At 36.8% G+C, this 20,145-nt stretch overlaps 1 pseudogene; it reads left to right on the forward strand.

Moving 5' to 3' along the window:
* The first annotated feature begins 6,602 nt into the window (after window positions 1-6,602).
* Window positions 6,603-17,151, forward strand: LOC136217308 (probable LRR receptor-like serine/threonine-protein kinase At3g47570; annotated as a pseudogene).
* Window positions 17,152-20,145: the final 2,994 nt, after the last annotated feature.

Raw genomic sequence — 20,145 nt, forward strand, 5'->3', positions numbered from 1 at the left:
AATAGGTGTTTCTAGAATATCTGCAGGAATAGATTGGTCAGCAAAGGTAATTTCGGGTTCGTGTTTACCTTTGGTCAGCCCTTGTACTGATGACTCAGAAGCTCTTGTCTGGTCAGCGGAAGCTGAGCTCGGTTCATCTTCGGCGGACTGAGTTGTCTTTCCTGCAGGGTCAGTTTCATCGAACTCTATATGAACAGACTCTTTAACAACTTGAGTTCGTTTATTATACACTCTATATGCTTTACTGTTAGTTGAGTACCCTAAAAGGATCGATTCGTCAGCTTTAGCATCAAATTTTGCAAGGTTATCCTTTGTATTGAGTATAAAACATTTACACCCAAAGGCACGAAAGTAGCCGATGTTGGGCTTTCGTCCTTTCCAAAGTTCGTATGGGGTTTTCTTAAGAATAGGTCTAACTAAAGCCCTATTGAGTATGTAGCATGCTGTGTGGACAGCTTCACCCCAGAAATACTTTGGAAGCCTATTTTCACTCAGCATTGTCCTAGCAATTTCGACAATTGTTCTGTTCTTCCTTTCAACCACCCCATTTTGTTGAGGCATTCTAGGAGCAAGTTGTGGTCAATACCACTGGTTTCACAGAATTCGTCAAACTGTTGGTTTTTGAATTCTCCACCATTATCGCTTCTAATATGAGCTACTTTTAGGTCTTTGTCATTTTCAAGCTTTTTAATCAATGTGGTGAACATCTCAAATGTTTCATCCTTGCTACTCAGCAAAATGATCCAAGTATACTGAGATAAATCGTCTACAATGACTAAGGAGAATTTCTTATCACCCAAGCTGAGTGGCTGGACAGGTCCGAAAAGGTCCAAATATAGTAATTCCAATGGTCTTTTGGTTGAGACAATGTTTTTACTTTGAAAAGACTTTTTCGTTTGTTTACCTTGCTGACAAGCATTACATAATTGATCTTTTTCAAATTTCAATTTGGGCAATCCCTCAACTAGTTGCTTTCTAGCTAATTTGGCTAGGAGGTCCATGCTTACATGACCAAGTATCCTATGCCATAGCCAGGAGTTATCCTCTTTAGACACTAAGCATATATTTTTGGAAAACTATTTTTCTAAACTCAACATATATACATTGTCAACACAAGGGGCAGTTAAAATCAAGTTATTTGTTTTTCCCTCGAGTATCCGACACTGAGTAGCATCAAATATAACCTGTCTACCGCTGTCACAAAGCTGAGCTACACTCAATAGGTTATATTTGAGACCCTTAACTAAGGAGACTGACTCAATGGTGGGGTTACCTCCGATAGTACCTGATCCTACTATCTTACCCTTCTTATTCTCTCCAAAGCTTACGTTTCCACCTCGTTTAAACTCAAGTGTGATGAACTGAGTTTCATCACCAGTCATATGCCTCGAGCATGCGCTGTCAATATACCACAGTTTTGACTTCTCCACGCACCTCAGGCTCACCTGCATTTTGAATCATTCATCTTTAGGTACCCAATTCTTTTTGGGTCCTCGTTTGTTAGCATAAACAGGTGCAAAGTCATGTTTTAACTTGTGACGACATACTTTTATTGTATAAAAAAAATTAATACATGGTTCAAATTAAGATGAGGGAACCACACTGGTGGAAAATGAGAATAATTTAGGACTTTGAGAAATTATGAGGTCCATCAAATAAAATATATTGGAAAGTAATATTAAGTATTTTTATTGCATAAAATATTGTACACTAACTATGCATAATTTATATACATATATACATCATAATAGTATATATAAAAAAATCATATTACAAATTATATCAATCTATATATTATTGTTAGAAAAACAATATAATTGAACAGTGTTATATATTCCGCGCAACATACGGATTTCGACTAGTTATTATAAAACAAAACACATATGGTTTTATTCTGACTAAAAACTCGGCCAGTATGTATCCTAACTCCTTATACTCTATCCATTGGAACGTAAAACTGACGCTCTGAAACCATTAAATGTAACACCCCTTTTTATAAAACCGTCAATTCCTTGAACAGTAATAAATTCCATTTAATATACTAACAAAACTCAAAATCGTAGCAACATTTCATTTACAAATGCATTCCAATAGGTTCAAATAAATGAACCCAAACGTTTAAAATTTACCAAAAGTATAGACAAGCTAGACTATTAGTAATATGAACCTAATAATGACGAATCTACATACTGGCCGATCCATATGAGCATCGCTAAACATTTCATGACATTAACCTGACAAGAAAACTGATGGAGAGTGGGGTGAGCTTGGGAGGCCCAGTAAGATAGCCAATTAAATACATAGCACAACCACACACGCATACAATTCAGTTTACATGCATTTAACAATTATTAGTTATCAAGCAAAACATCCAATAAATAAATATTATTATTAATTTATTCAAAGGCCCTGCTTACTCTAGTCTAGTAATACCCAATGGTTGCTTGGCCAATAAAATCATATCCTGGGATACCCTGTCGTAACAAATACCCGGTATCCCGTCTTCTAGGTACCCTATCGTAACAAATACCCGGTACCTTAACACCCTGTCGTAACAAATACCCGGTGTTTATATTTCACGTGATCACAATATTCATTTTTCTCATTTCAATTGCAACCATTGAATATACTATCCTAGTTTAAGATTTTATTCTCATATCTCTGACGTTTTCTAGAATCCAATTTACATTTACCATATATATATTTCTCATTCTCATGCCATCATCGTCAATTTCATTTAATAATTACTATTTTATTTAGAAATTTGGTATTAGTGTACAAGTAGAGTTTAAATATGACAGAACATAATATATGCTTTGAAGACCTAGTAGGGAATAAGCAATATTTTAAAACATTAAAAAAAAATGTTTTGTGTAAACAATAAAACAACCATTCCAAAATTAAATAAAGTAATTAATTTAGTGTATCATCTACAAAAACGAAATTGACCAATTTTGGACAAATTTGTAATTACCAAAAACTGATAACTATAGAGATCCACATTTTTTTTTATCTCAAATTTCACTAATTTTAGCAACTTATCTTATATTCTTAATTAATTGTTTTAGACTTTCAAAATTAAAGACTTATGAGCACATATAACGAATATTCATTTATTTTATTTTACGGGCGTTACACATACTTCCCATCTTCGGACGTTGGTCCCACATCACCAATTTCCTCCATTCCCTTCCGGAACTCTCGCTCATAATAGTCAAGTTCATCTTCGTTAGCTAGCTCAATTTCGAAGTTTCCTTCTCCATCAATCTCCTTTCGTAACTCATCTTCTTCTTGACCATACAGAATTTCACTTCCCTCTCCGTCCTCGATCTGTTCTCTCCCACGACCTATCGTTCCTAGTGGCTTCTCTCCATCGTTCAAGCCGACTAACCCACGTGTTAAGCCGCTTGACCCTAAAGACATGCAATCACCCAATATGGTTGAACCACCAACATCTCTCCCATCACCATAGCCATCAATCTCTACACATAATGTGATTTCCTCATTCGCCTCAAAGAGATCAACAAGCCCAAGGTCACTCTCCCCTTCCTCAAGAGTAATACCCCCACTTTCCTCACACACACAAGTAAAGTTATTCTTAAGGGGTATTTTATCAAACACATGGGGAGCATCCATTGCAACATGGGTTTCCCCAACATGCTCACCTACAAACAACCTCTCCTCCTCATCCATACATGCATTTAAATCCTCATCAACGATTTCATTAACAATAAATCCACAATGAGAACTTAAATCTACTTCAACACCACAAACAACCAAATCCTCACTAATAATAGGCATACCCACAACTTCTACATCAAGAGTTGAAAGTTTTGGATTTACCTCTTCATTGTATAATAGAGGATAGATTTGGGATGAATCCTTGGGAGGCCAAATAGTGGTTCCCCTTTGGAGCCTCTTCATCTCTTCATGCTCCAAGTCCTCTATTATCTTTCTTAGTATTTTGTCATATAGGAGCTCCGTCTTCCTCAGCTCGGCTCCAAGACGTTCCTTTAAAGCTTGTGACAAACTCGGTTGAACCATAGTCGAAAGAAGTCTCCGTTCAAGGAAAACGATCGGCTCTGATACCAACTGATACATATCGGTTTTATCTGAAAGTTTTAATCGTAAACTTACAAAGAATACCAACTTTTCTAGCTAAACTAGAAGGAGTGAATCCCAAGTTTCATGTACTAAATCCATAGGAATAGTGAAATCCCCATTGTTGAAGGTGAAAACCTTAACAAATTTCACAAGGAAGAAGATATAATATTGATTGATAAAAAGTTAAACATTCAAAGAGAAAGAGATGAATTTATATCATCTCAAAAACCTAATTGCCAAATTACAAAAGGGTAAATTATCTAACTAATTAGAATACAAAGCTAAAGGGTAAATTGGGTTAATGGTAAAGGGGTGGCATGGTTGTAAATAAGGAGTGGTAGAGTTGCAATTAGGAAGTGGCAAAGGTGTAATTCAGGAGTGGTCCCAAGCATGAAGAACTTGGTGAAGAAGTATCCTACAGACGGGACACGCCCCGCGTAGGCCTGGCTACGCCCCGCGTGGTGCAGCTCCTAATCCTGGCGCGTCTTGTTGATGGGGTTTACGCGTGGTGTCTCTAGTGTTACACCCCGCGTAGTGGACCTCCTGAGTAGAACTCGTTCCCTATGCTTGATCTGTGCCCGCGTATGAGGAAGCACGCTCCGCGTCCTTGGGGGTACGCCCCGCGTATATGACCTCCTGGAATTGGTTCTCTTGAAGGTTCGATCCACGCTCCGCGTATTGGGCCCTACGCTCCGCGTGGAATGCCTTAGTGACCTCCCTTCCGCGTGTCTTCCCCTTTCCTCGGTGGCCCCGGATTCACGCCCCGCGTGTTCTATTTTACGCCCCGCGTAGAGCAAGATGCCCTCATCACATCTCCACATAAAAGAATATCTCTTCCATTTCTCTAACAAGAGCATAATATATTGTGGAAATTTCAATAGTTGAATCCTTAAACCTTTCCTCTCAAGCCTAATCGAAATCTGAAAAACAGAGGAGATGCCATCCAATGTAAACACCTCAATGCTTAAATCTTTATCACTCTTAAAAAATGATAATAGAAATGAGACATGGTTTGACATACCTTAAATACTCCCATATAAATCCTCTATTTATTGGTTTTTTGGTCCTATTAGGTTTTACAAGTGTCTCATTCTCGTTGGGGTTCATGTTCATACTCACACCCTTTTTGCGTGTGACTAATATGTGTTTCTCGATACTCGGCTTCATCGTTTGCATCCTAGATCTTGTCAGAGATTAATATAAGATATATGATTGTACCTTAACTATTAGCTCGAGCTTTTAGTTCAATCGGTTCCATGACATGGTATCAGAGCCTCTAGGATCAAACGGTCGAAGGTTCGAGTCCTGACAACCTCATTAATATAAGATATATGATAAATTGGCAACATTCTTTGGCACCCACCATCATTCCAATAATAGGCACCTTTTAAAAGTTATCAAATCCAATGTCACATTAGCCGACACTTTTCGACAATAAATTTTGGCAACAATAGAAAAAGTTGTTAAAAATAAAAACGAAATTTTGTTGTCATTATGAAAGATTATTGCTCTAGTTTCTTACAATTACTCTTCAAAAGATTTTGGACGGTGCGATTTATGGTGAAAATGTATCAAATTTCGCAACAAATTGCATGTTCTGTTGCTGTTATAAATTAAAGCATTGATATCAAAAAATTGCATGTGGTTGATGTAAATGAAAGTATTTACATCACCATTAAGTGTTGTTACTGTAAATAACAGTAAGGACCGAGTATTGTTGTGGTAAATTAAACAACAATGCTTTAAGTGGAAGCATTTACAACAACAACCATTATTCAAAACCAAGGTGGCTTCCATCCCTAGGTACTGCCTAAGAACTCCACTATATCATTTTTAATCTGACAATGAAGTTATACTTGTGTAATAAAGTAATTGAATTTTTCTTTCTATTTCAGTAAAATAATTCCAACCAATTTAAAGGTAAAATGTGAGTGGAATAATAAGGTAACAATTATATTGACAAAACTTAATTTTAATTATATGATATTTTCAAGAAGTTGAATTACAGTTGGCACTAGCTAGTAGTAGTCCTATATTGCACAGAAACTCCTCTAAGGTAAGGTTTTGAATTTTCTTGCTATGTTTTGAAAACTATATTTTAGAGATAATATTTTCAAATGGTTGTTTTTGTTTCTGTGCAACCTAGTACAGAGAATTGGATAAGAAATTATATGGGTAACTTTCTGAAAAGGAATTTCAGCGTAACTGGACAGCCATTGACTCCATAAACATATAAGACAATCACAAGCAGATAAATGGATTTTTTTTTTTTAATTTATGAAGCAAAATTCACGTTGTATTAAGCCAATAAGGTAAGAGGAACTTTCATATAATTTAATTTAACTTAATTGACTCTTGAATTGTCGAGTTGCATTTGTTGCTAGCCTAGAGAAGTCAGGCGATAAAGGGACAGAATGTATTATTTGATCATTTATATATATGGCTGTAAACTTTTACAGTATTGAGAGAAAAGAGAGAAAAACCTACTAGCTGTTTGGTGATGGAGAAAATAAACTTTTTCTTGGTGATAATTATATTGTATGTCTTATGTTTGTTGAAATGTTTGAATGAAGTCAGTGCAACAAATATCAACACTGATGAGGATGCTTTGCTCGCCTTTAAAGCTCATATAACAAAAGATCCTCAAAATCTGATAGCATCCAACTGGTCTAAGGCTACTTCAGTATGCAATTGGATTGGTATTAGTTGTGGAACTCGCCATCATAGAGTTAGAAAGGTACTACTCCGTAATATGACCCTAACAGGGACGATTCCTCCGGAAATTGGAAACCTTTCATTCCTAGTTAGTTTCTCTGTTTATAAAAATCATTTCCATGGCTCTCTTCCTCCTGAATTTGCCAATTTAAGGCGATTGAAGTTATTGGATTTGGGAAAAATGTTTTCGATGGGATTATTCCCGCATGGATTGGATTTTTCACCCGACTTGAACGTCTTTTTTTAGACTATAACAACTTTGGAGGTTCATCCTTTCCCAAATCTGTTCCTTTTTTTTTATCATCCAGCTTATTATGATCAACTTGTCTATATTAACAAAAATATTTCCTTACAGGTGTTATACCTATTAGTATCTTCAACATTTCTTCATTGGAGGTACTTCATCTTGATGACAATTGGTTGTCCGGCTCCATCTCAACAACCTTCCATTATAAAAACATGTCTTCCCTTCAAATATTGGATCTTGGGACAAATAATCTAACAGGTCATCTTCCGTCAAACATGTTTGCTCATCTTCCACTTTTGGAAGAATTGTATTTGAGGAGGAACTCATATACTGGTTCAATTCCTTTCACTTTGTTCCAGTGTAAGATGTTACAAAGATTATCATTGTCTTACAATTATTTGGAAGGCGATTTGCATAATGATCTTGGGAATCTCACCATGCTTCAAGAGTTATTTCTTGGCCATAACAACTTCAAAGGTACTATATTATTAATTTCATGCTAAACTTTGGAGATAAACTTATTTAAGATTAAGCTGAACTCATGCCATAAAGCCATCGAACTTTAAAAGTGTCTAGTTAGTATCCTGAAATTTTTTACAATCACCTATTAGCTTCTAAACTTGTTTAAATTAATATATTAGCCCATTAAATATTTACAATAATCTATTAGGCCCATTCACTTACTTAAAATGAACACATTTTAACTTGTTCAAACATTTAATTGTTTTGCCACATGGACTTAGGAGCTAATGAGACATTTCAAACAAGTTTAAGGAACCAATCACACACCCTTAAAGTTTGGAAGCCTATCGATTTTTCTGGCCACATTTTAGGGGTTCCTCTAATATATTAAGCCTTTATAATATGTTGCACTTGGTTAAAAAACTATTTGTAAGTCGTTGTTTTTCTATCACGAGCTGATGTGCTGATGTTGGCTGTGAGTCAACAAGTCAGCATGGTTGTAAGTCATCAAGTCAGCATGAGTGATTCAACAAGTCAGCATGACTGTGAGTCATCAAGTCAACATGAGTGATTCAACAAGTCAGCATGACTGTGAGTCATCAAGTCAGCATGAGTGATTCAACAAGTCAGCATGGTCTTGGTGTGTTAATACATTTTGAGTAAGGGTTTTTTTTTGGGTATTTCACAATTCTTGTAAAACCTATGTTATAAAGGTTCTAGGTTGCGAATGAGTTGAGAACAATCCTTTTGGGAAATCATTTTGTATACACTGTGAGAACTGATTTGGGAAAGAAAAGCTTGTAGAGCGAGGGATTGGGAAACACGAGAGTTTCTTGAGAGGAAACGGTTTCTGAATCTTGTTGTAATCTCCATTGATTAGTGAAGTTGCTGGATGTAGGCATTTAAGCCGAACCAGGGTAAATTCTGTGTGTATTCTTTTTGCTATTATTTCAAGATCCAATCTGCGATCTTTGGAGTTCGTTGTCTGTGTGGTTGATTAATCGTTCGAAGTATAGTATTGTTCACAATTGGTATCAGAGCTAATCAAGACAGATCAATGGGTTTCACAAAGATCGAGATCGAGCGTTTCAACGGCAAGGGTGATTTCGCGCTATGGAGACAGAGGATGAAAGCAATCTTGGTCCAGATGAAGGTTGCGAAGGCTCTGAAGGGCGAGAAGGAACTTCCGGCGACAATGACGAAGGAGGAGAAAGAAGATCTTCTTGAATTGGCTTACAATACGATCGTCCTGTATCTTGGCGATAAGGTGCTTAGAGAAGTTTCAAAGAAAACCTCAGCTGCTGGGGTTTGGCTCAAGCTTGAACAGTTGTACATGACAAAGACGCTCACCAATCGAGTTTATCTGAAGGGAAGACTTTTTGGTTTCAAGATGAATGAGGACAAGCCAGTCGAAGACTATCTTGATGATTTCTCAAAGATCATAATTGACCTAGAGAATATAGAGGTAAAGATTGAAGACGAAGATCAGGCCATAATGATCTTGAATTCCTTACCCCATTCTTTCGGTCACTTCGTTGAAACAATGAAGTATGCTAGAGAAACACTAAGCCTGGAAGAAGTTCTTATGGCACTAAAGTCAAAACAGATTGAGGCCAGCACCAACACTGAAGCTGCGGAAGGATTGCTTGTTCGAGGAAGGTCTGAGAAAAAGGACTCTCACAAGCCAAAGAACAAGAACAGAAAAAGGTCTAAGACTCCATCCTCAAGCAATAAAGAAGGCAAGGTCTACAAGTGTTTCCACTGCCATAAGGAAGGACATTTCAGAAAAAATTGTCCTGAGAGGAAAAAGAGTCAAGGCCAACCTAAAGATCAAGGCGAAGCCGTCGTGGTAGAAGAAGGTTATGAGAGCGCTGAAGTTCTCGCTGTCACTGATAAAGATCCAAACACCGACTGGATCCTGGACAGCGGGTGTACGTTCCATATGACTCCCAACAGGACGTGGTTCGAAGATTTTCAAGAAGAAGGTGGGAGGGTTCTTCTAGGCAACAATAAGTTGTGCAAGGTACTGGGTCAAGGCTCCATCAGGCTGAAGATGTTCGATGGCCAAGAAAGGATTATGTCCGGTGTGAGGTATGTGCCAGAACTGAAAAGAAATTTAATTTCTTTGGGTACGCTTGATAAACAAGGATACAATTATAGAGCCGAAGGGGGTATCATAAGAATAGCTAGAGGATCTTTAGTTGTTATGAAAGGTACCATGAGTAATGGCCTGTACACTCTCTTAGGTAGTACTGTGTTAGTCTCTGCAGCAAATCTCACCGAGTCTAAGACCGATAGAACCACTCTTTGGCACCGTAGACTAGGTCACGTGAGTGAAGTAGGTTTACATGAACTTAGGAAGCAGGGTTGTTTTGGTAAAGATCACATAGGAAAAATAGACTTCTGTGAGAACTGTGTCTTAGGGAAGTCTAGTAAAGTCAAGTTTCCTAAGTCAGCAACCCATAGAACCCAGGACATTCTTGAATACATTCACTCTGACCTATGGGGGCCAACAAGAACCAAGTCTCATGGTGGGAGGACCTATTTTATGACCCTCATTGATGATTACTCTAGAAGAGTATGGGTTTATATTCTAGCTCACAAGAATGAATCCTTGCAAACGTTCAAGGATTGGAAAGTGCTTGTGGAAAATCAAACAGGAAAGAAAATCAAAAGGTTGAAAACCGACAATGGTTTGGAGTTTCTTGACAAAGATTTCATCACTTTGTGCAAGAAGTCGGGTATAACCAAGCATCACACTGTTCCTGGAACTCCACAGCAGAATGGCCTATCAGAGAGGTATAATAGGACTATCCTAGAGAGAGTTAGGTGCATGTTAATCCAATCCAGTCTCCCTAAGTCTTTCTGGGCTGAAGCAGTGCAAACTGCGTGTTACCTAATCAATAGGTGCCCATCATCCGCTATAGGCTTTAAAACACATATGCAAATGTGGTCATATCACCCAGAGGATTATGAAAAACTTAGAGTGTTTGGTTGTTCGGCTTTTGCACACGTTAGACAGGAAAAACTAGAACCTCGGGCTCTAAGATGTGTTTTTATAGGTTACCCTATAGGAGTCAAGGGCTATAAGTTGTGGTGCCTAGAACCTGGTTATAAGAAATCCATAGTGAGCAGAAATGTAGTGTTCAATGAGATGGATTTTCCTTATCAGAAAAACCAAAAGAAAACTCAGATAGAACCAAGTATTTCTGAATCCATTCAAAACCTTGAGAGTGTTAAGAATGAGGTGGAGCTTGAAGAAAATAGTGAAAACACCCGTCAAACCGAACAAGAAGTGAGTGATGGTAATCCTACTGAATCCAGTCAAAGCTATAGACTTGTTAGAGACCGTGAAAGAAGAGTCCCTAGGGCCCCGGTTAGATATGGTTTTGAGGACCTTGTAGCTTATGCATTTAGTGTTGCTAAGGAAGTACAAGAATCTGAACCTGTAACCTATAGGGAAGCTGTGAATTCGGCTGACAAGGAACAGTGGCTTAATGCAATGAAGGATGAGATAAAATCTCTTGATAAAAATGAGACTTGGATTTTGGTAGATAAACCTCCTGATAAGAAGCTGGTCGGGTCAAGGTGGGTGTTTAAAAGAAAAGAAGGGATACCCAGTGTAGAGAGACCTAGGTTTAAAGCTAGGTTAGTTGCCAAAGGGTTTACACAATAGGAAGGTATAGAATTTAATGAAATCTATTCTCCGGTTGTTAAACATAGGTCTATTAGGATTATTCTCTCTCTTGTAGCTCGTTTTGACCTAGAGCTAGAACAGTTAGATGTTAAAACCGCTTTTCTTCATGGAAACCTAGATGAGGTCATATATATACAACAACCAGAGGGATTTGAAATAGGAGATAAAGACCGGCGGGTATGTTTGCTTAAGAAGTCTCTATATGGTCTGAAACAGTCCCCTAGACAGTGGTACATGAAGTTCGATGAGTTTATGATAAGTCAGGATTTTCATAGGTCTAGTTATGACTGGTGTGTGTATAGTAGAAACCTTAGTGATGGCTCTAAGATTTATCTCTTGTTATATGTTGATGACATGCTTATAGCTTGTCACAACAAAGCAGCCATAAATCAGTTAAAGGCACAACTAAACACACGGTTTGAGATGAAGGATCTCGGGTCAGCACGGAAAATTTTAGGGATGCAGATTTCTCGAGACAGAGGAAGAAAGAAGCTGTTCCTAAGTCAGTCAGGTTACCTGAGCAAGGTGTTAGAACGTTTTGGAATGGCAGATTCAAAGGCCGTACTCACTCCACTTGCAAGTCACTTCAAGCTGAGCAGTAAGCAAAGTCCTCAAACAGATGAGGAAAAGGAAGACATGGAGAGGGTGCCATATTCCAGTGTTGTAGGCTGTCTAATGTACGCGATGGTCTGTACACGCCCAGATTTGGCTCATGCTGTGAGTCTCATAAGCAGGTTCATGGCAAATCCAGGGAGAGCACATTGGTCAGCGGTGAAGTGGGTTCTGAGGTATGTCAAAGGCTCATTGAGTAAAGGTTTGAGTTATGGTGGAGCTGAAGCCCTAGTGGATGATGTAGCAGGTTTTGTTGATTCTGATTATGCTGGTAGCATTGACACCAGAAAATCCCAAACCGGGTACGTGTTCACAGTGTTTGGAACGGCAATAAGTTGGAGGGCAAATCTACAGTCAGTTGTGACTTTGTCAACAACCGAGGCAGAGTTTATTGCCGTCACAGAGGCAGTAAAGGAAGCAATGTGGCTGAGAGGAGTCTTAACGAAACTTGGAGTGACACAGATTGATGGTTTGAAGATTTACTGTGATAGCCAAGGAGCTATACATCTGTCAAAACACCAAGTATTTCATGAGCAATCCAAACACATAGATGTGAGAATGCATTTCGTCAGGGATGTGATTAGCACTGGTACTGTTCAGGTGGTGAAAGTGGGAACTGAGGATAATCCAGCCGACATGCTGACCAAATCTGTTTCAAGTAATAAATTTGAACATTGCTTGAAACTGGTTAGGATGGTCAATGGTCCTTGAGCGTATTTTCTTCACTAGTCGATGGAGTGATCAGAAAGACAAGGTGGAGATTGTAAGTCGTTGTTTTTCTATCACGAGCTGATGTGCTGATTTTGGCTGTGAGTCAATAAGTCAGCATGGTTGTAAGTCATCAAGTCAGCATGAGTGATTCAACAAGTCAGCATGAGTGATTCAACAAGTCAGCATGATTGTAAGTCATCAAGTCAACATGAGTGATTCAACAAGTCAGCATGACTGTGAGTCATCAAGTCAGCATGAGTGATTCAACAAGTCAGCATGACTATGTGTCAACAAGTCAGCATGGTCTTGGTGTGTTAATACATTTTGAGTAAGGTGTTTTTTGGGTATTTCACAATTCTTGTAAAACCTATGTTATAAAGGTTCTAGGTTGCGAATGAGTTGAAAACAATCCTTTTGGGAAATCATTTTGTATACACTGTGAGAACTGATTTGGGAAAGAAAAGCTTGTAGAGCGAGGGATTGGGAAACACGAGAGTTTCTTGAGAGGAAATAGTTTCTGAATCTTGTTGTAATTTCCATTGATTAGTGAAGTTGCTGGATGTAGGCATTTAAGCCGAACCAGGGTAAATTCTGTGTGTATTCTTTTTGCTATTGTTTCAAGATCCAATCTGCGATCTTTGGAGTTCGTTGTCTGTGTGGTTGATTAATCGTTCGAAGTATAGTATTGTTCACACTATTGGCCCCTAAACTTTAAATATCTCCAATTAGCTCTCTTAACATACTTAAAGTGACATAATTAATGTCGATGTGATAAGTGACAAGTAAGAGGTGATTTTGACAAGTTTAAGAGTGTATCATTTTAAATAATTAAATCAATTATTTTAAGAAAGTTGAGAAGATTAATAAGATATCTTAAATTTATGGAGGGTAGTTGATTTTTTTGCCCTAATATATAAAACCTTTAAAATACTTATTTAACTAATTGGTAATATTTCTATAAAATATATTTGATAAGGTACCAAAATAGCTACAAAGTTTTTAGTGCAAAATAGCCCAATGTACAAAATAACTCCATTTTAATAACGATTGTGAAATAGTGCGATTTTAGCTATGTGTGACATAATTTGGGGTCAAGTACATACAATTACCAATGGTTATAATTATATCATTTCATAAATGTTAAGATTAAAATGATATTATTTTACATGTTGGAATTAAATTCGAACTTCCCGAAAACCCTGAGGCTCTTTTGATACCTTAGCCCATTATTATAATCATTGCAGTTTGAATTCAAGTAACTAATTGAAAAATTATTATTTATTTTATACAGGGGAAATTCCAAAATCTATTGGAAATCTTGTAAATCTGGAAACATTAACCATAAACAGAAATTTTATTAGTGGTAAAATTCCTTCGTCTATTGGAAATCTCACCCGGCTATGGTTGCTTGATTTTGGAGAAAATAGATTAACAGGTATATATTATTTATTTATTTATTTTGCTTAAAGAACTATTAGCCACTGAACTAGCCAAAATGTTGGTCTTTGTCCTCTAATCTATCTAAAATATTAATTAGTCTTTTCTTCATAACGTATTATTTGGTAACATGTGCTTCGTAACCTATCAAAATTTGTGAAATTTCAATCAACATTAACATTTTTTTTAATCTTAACCTACTCCGATACATTAAAATTAAAAAATAAAATGTTAAAATTTTGACAAAACTCATCCACATTGGTTGAGATTTCACTAATTTTGATAGGTGAGAGGGAAAATGTTACCAAATAATACACACCTGAGTAAAAATCAACATTTTGGATACATAAGATTGAAAACGTTACCAAATAATAGTCTAGAGAAAAATACCAACATCTTTGAAATGCCAGGGGTAATAATGCTTTAAATAAGTGAACTTGTTTAATGTTATCTACACTAGCACCTTAATTTGTTTACAATGATCTATTGGTGTATTGGACGTGCTTATAGTGATCTATCGGCCTCTTGAACTTGCTTAAATAATATATATTTCAAATTGTCCGAATAATATTTTGTTGTTCCGCATGGAGTTAAGGAGGTTAATCATGTTACTTTAAACAAGTTTAGGGGGCTAATGAGACATGTTTAAGTTCAAATGGGTGATCCATTTTTTGGACCAAGTTTAGGAGTTCGTAATGTATTGAGTATATTTTTAAAGTTCATCTTATATACATTTATCTATTGTAACAGGTAGTATTCCATCTGAAATGGGTAGCCTTGCTTATCTAGAGCAATTGTCTCTCACAACGAATGGTCTTGATGGAATAATTCCTTCAAGCATTTTTAATATTTCAATATTGAGAGTGTTGTCATTGGCTATTAATCATCTTTCAGGAAGCCTTCCTCCAAGTTTTGGTCTCCATCTTCCCAAACTTCACAGCGTTTTTATTGGAGGAAATAACTTGCATGGTCTTATTCCCATATCTCTTTCTAATGTCTCTACACTCACTCGATTGGCCTTGAATTCCAACATGTTCTTTGGCTTTATTCCTGATGCTCTTGGTAATTTAAGAAACCTTAAATCTCTTACTTTGGCAGACAATCAACTATGTAGTCAATCCCTATTGACTTTATTCTCCTCGTTGTCCAATTGCATAAGTTTGTCAACTTTAGCATTAGGTAGAAATTCATTGAATGATACTCTCCCGGTTGCCATAGGAAATATCTCTTCTTCCCTTGAAGATTTCTATATTGATGATAGTGGACTCATAGGAACCATTCCCAATGAAATTGGCAACCTAAGCAACTTGATTTTATTGTCCCTAGAATTTAATGATTTACAAGGATTCATTCCTAAGACTATTAGAAAATTGAGTAAGCTTCAAGGATTCTATCTCGAGTCAAATATAATCCAAGGATCCATTCCTTTTGAAATCTGCGATTTACAAAGCTTGGGTGAGATATATTTTCAGGGAAATGAGATATCTAGAAAGATTCCTTCTTGTTTGGGCAACCTTAGTTCTCTCAGACATCTCCATTTAGAATCCAACAGACTTAATTCTACTATTCCATCAACCTTGTGGCGGCTTAAAGATGTGCTTGAACTCAACCTATCATCAAATGCTTTAAGTGGCTCTCTTCCATTAGAAATTGGCAATTTGAAAGTTGTTACAATACTTGATTTGTCAAGAAATCAATTGATAGGTAGTATCCCACCCACCATTGGATCCCTCCAGTCTCTAACTCGTCTATCTTTATCCAATAATAGATTGGAGGGTTCCATTCCTGAATCATTGGGTGATGCTATAAGCTTGGATTTCATGGATTTATCAATCAATAATCTCTCAGGTGAAATCCCCAAGTCCCTAGAGAAATTAATATATCTGAAGGATTTTAACGTGTCGTTCAATGAATTGCGAGGAAAAATACCTAATGGAGGACCGTTTATGAACTTACCAGCCCAATCTTTTTTAGGAAATAAAGAACTTTGTGGGGATCATAAATTCGAAGTCCAACCATGCCAAACTAGCCATCATAACCAATTAGAACAAGTAAAAATAATGCTACTTGTGACTGGAACCACAATTCTGGTACTTGGTAGTCTTATTGTTATCTTGATTTATTGGAATAGGAAAACACGGTTATCAACTCGTCTAATCAATTTGCAATCTTTAGCAACATGGAAACAAATTTCTAGTCATGAGCTTAGACAAGCAACAAATAACTTTGATGAGGTAAACTTGTTGGGCATAGGCAGTTTTGGCTCGGTATACAAAGGGACTTTTTCGAACGGGGTGTCTATTGCAGTCAAGGTTTATAATTTGAAATCAGAAGGAGCATTCAAGAGTTTTGATGTGGAGTGTGAAGTACTACGTAGGACTCGTCATAGAAACCTTGTGAAAATAATCACTAGTTGTTGTACCACAGAGCTTAAAGCTTTAGTAATGGAGTACATACCTAATTGGAGCTTGGAAAAGTGGTTGTATTCTCACAACTACTTTTTAGACCTTTTGCAGAGATTGAACATAATGATTGATGTTGCATCAGCACTTGAATATATTCATCATGGAACTACAGAACCTATTGTCCATTGTGATTTGAAGCCCAGTAATATCCTTCTGGATGAAGACATGATTGCTCATGTAACTGATTTTGGCATAGCAAAACTCCTCGGGCAAGATGAATCTATCATACAAACTATGACTCTTTCAACTGTTGGGTACATGGCACCAGGTGATGTTTGATTTTCTATATATTATAACTTAAACTAATACCTTCTAGTACTATGTTTACTAATCAACTTTTCATGCAGAGTATGGATCAGAAGGACTTGTTTCTTTAAAGGGAGATATATACAGTTTTGGTATTCTTATGATAGAAACATTCACAAGAAGAAAGCCTACAGAAGACATGTTTAACGAAGAGTTGAGCATAAAGCAATGGATTAAAGAGTCATTTCCTTATGGAGTCGCTCAACTTGTAGACCCAAATTTGCTTAGGGTCTGCGAACCACACTATTTAGCCAAAACAGATAGCATATCATCGATCGATTATGGACTTGGCTCTAAAGTGTTGTGAAAATTTACCGGATGAGAGGATTTGTATCAAAGATGTTCTAAGTGCTCTCAACAAGATCAAAATTAAGTTTCTCAAAGATGTTCGTTAGATTTTTTTTTTTTATATATATACATAGAAGGATGTTCATTAGATTTAACAATTATGTCATCATCTATATATCAATATGGTAATAAAACAATAAACATTTTAGACACTTTAACTATATGTGTGATTAACTTATAGGGTATATAACGTTGAAATAATAAACTTGTAATTAATAGAGTCTTTAATGTTGTTCAGTGTATTATCCAAGAGTCATTTCTGTATATGTATTTATAGAGTGTCCAAGAGTCATTTATGTATCTGTGTCTGTATCTGTATTTATAGTGAGTTAATGTGGTTTACTAAGAGTCATGTTTGTAATCTATAAATACCTATCAATACAATTAGTAAGACAAGATAATTTTCTTCCATCAATTATACTCTTCCCCTGTTACCTTTGAAAGTTTATTTATTTGATCCAACAAATTGGTATCAGAGCCAGCAAAAATTCTCTACAATGATGAATGGAATGATCCCATACAAATATCCACAATTATCAAAGGAAAACTATGATAATTGGTGCATTAGAATGAAGGCTTTGTTGGGTTCCTAAGATGTATGGGAAATGGTAGAAACTGGATATGAGCAGCCAGAGAATGAGGAGGAATTGACGAATGCTCAAAAAGTGAAAAGGAAGAAAGACCAACAAGCACTCTCTCTAATCCACATGTGTCTGGATGAGAATATGTTCGTGAAAATTTCGACTGCAACAACAGCGAAGGAGGCATGGGAGATTCTCGAAAATTCCTTTAAGGGGAAAGACAAAGTAGTGAAGGTGCGTTTGCAAACCTTGAGAAGTGAGTATGAGAAACTCAAGATGAAAGAGTCAGAGAAAATTGATGAGTTCTTTAATAGAACTTTGGTAATTGTCAATCAGTTGAAGAGATATGGAGAAAAAATGGAGGATGTTCTTGTGATAGAAAAAATCCTTCGTTCTTTGACTCAGAAATTTGATTACGTGGTGACTGCCATTGAAGAATCAAAAGATCTGGAGACTATGTCTGTAGATCAACTCTTGGGTTCGTTACAAGCCCATGAGGAGAGATTAAAAAATAGAGAAGAACCTGTCGCTCAGGTGTTGCAGGCGAAACTAGATTTGAATGATAAAGAAGAAAAGAAGCAATTTGAAGGTGGATATGGAAGGGGAAGAGGAAGAGGAAGATCAAGAGGTAGAGGCCGTGGCCATGGCTGGAATCGTGGATATAATGGAAGAGGTAGAGGTGGCAGAAATTTCCACAATAATGAAGCCACAAATAATCAGCAATGGAATGGAAGAGGACGTGGTAGGGGCAACAATTTCCAAGGCCGTGGAAATAATTGGCATGGTCGTGATAAATCTCGTGTGCAATGTTACAATTGTCAAGAATTTGGGCATTATGCTGCTGAGTGTAAATCTGAACCTTTTAAAGACGAACAAGCCAATTTTGCCGAGGCGGACGATGAAGAATCAACTTTGTTACTGACATGTAGCGAAGATGAAGCAAGGAGCAAGGAGTCTTGGTATCTAGACTCGGAAGTAAGCAATCATATGACGGGAAATAAAGAACTTTTTTATAAGCTTGATGAATCTAAGAAAGGAAGTATTTCTTTCGGTGACAAAACAAAAGTTCCAGTTGTGGGAAGCGGTGACATTCTTATCAAACTGAAGAATGGAGATCATCAATTTATTTTTCATGTTTATTATGTTCCAGCTTTGAAATCCAATATTTTGAGTATTGGACAACTTTTGGAGAAAGGTTATGAGGTGGAAATGAACAAGAATGGGCTGGTTATGAAAGATGGAAAGAAAAAAATGATTGCAAAAGTTCCTATGTCTGCAAACAAGATGTTCAAATTAAAAATCAACAGTGATCGTCCTATGTGTTTGAAAGCCTTATCAGATTCTGCATGGCTGTGGCATCTCAAAATGGGTCATTTGAATTTTGGTGGACTAGAGCAAATGTGCAAGCAACAAATGGTGCATGGATTACCTTCTATAAATCATCCCAATCAGATTTGTGAAGGATGTATGTACGGGAAGCAATCCAGAAGGAGTTTTCCAAAAGAGTCTTTGTCAAGCACATCAAAACCACTTGAATTGGTGCATGCAAATATTTGTGGTCCCATTAATCCGAGTTCACATGGAGGAAGCCGGTATTTCTTATTATGTATTGATGATTATACTCGGAAAACATGGGTTTATTTTTTGAAGGCAAAATCGGAAGCATTTGAAGTGTTTAAAAAATTTAAAGCACTAGTTGAGAATGAAAGCGGCTTGAAGATTCAATCATTGCGATCGAGGAGGAGAATTCACATCTGAGAAATTCAATCAGTTCTGTGATTATAATGGTGTTCGTCGATTGCTTACTGTTCCAAGATCTCCTTAACAAAATGGTGTCGTGGAACGGAAAAATAGAACCATTCTTAACATGACCCGAAGCATGATGAAGTGCAAAGGTATGCCAAAAGAATTTTGGACAGAAGCAGTAACATGTGCAGTCTATTTAAATAATAGAAGTCCTTCAAAGAAGCTTTTGCAAAAGACCCCTAATGAAGCATGGTGTGGAAAGAAACCAAATATTTCTCATGTAAAAGTATTTGGTTGTCTTGGTTATGTTCATGTTGCTGACGAATTGAGAAGCAAATTGTATGATAAAAGTGAGAAGATGGTGTTTATTGGCTATGCAAAAAATTCCAAAGGTTATAAATTTTATAATCCTCGGAATGGAAAAGTTGTGATAAGCAGAGATGCAGAATTTCAAGAAGAAAGCTCTTGGAATTGGAAAATTCCAGAAGATGAAAATTATGATTTTCTTCCTATATATGATGATGATTTTGCAGGTCAAAATGAAGATGTAATTATCACACCACCGAATTCACCTTCCACATCTCAGACAAATGTGACAGACTCATCCCCAGAAAGTTCATCAGAAATGCAGCCTCGAATGAGAAGCTTGAGTGAGATTTATTCAGAAACTGAAGAAGTAGATAATGCTACTTTATTTTGTTTGTTTGCTGATAC

The sequence above is a fragment of the Euphorbia lathyris genome, chromosome 2 (assembly GCF_963576675.1).
Source record: "Euphorbia lathyris chromosome 2, ddEupLath1.1, whole genome shotgun sequence".
Lineage (NCBI taxonomy): Eukaryota > Viridiplantae > Streptophyta > Magnoliopsida > Malpighiales > Euphorbiaceae > Euphorbia > Euphorbia lathyris.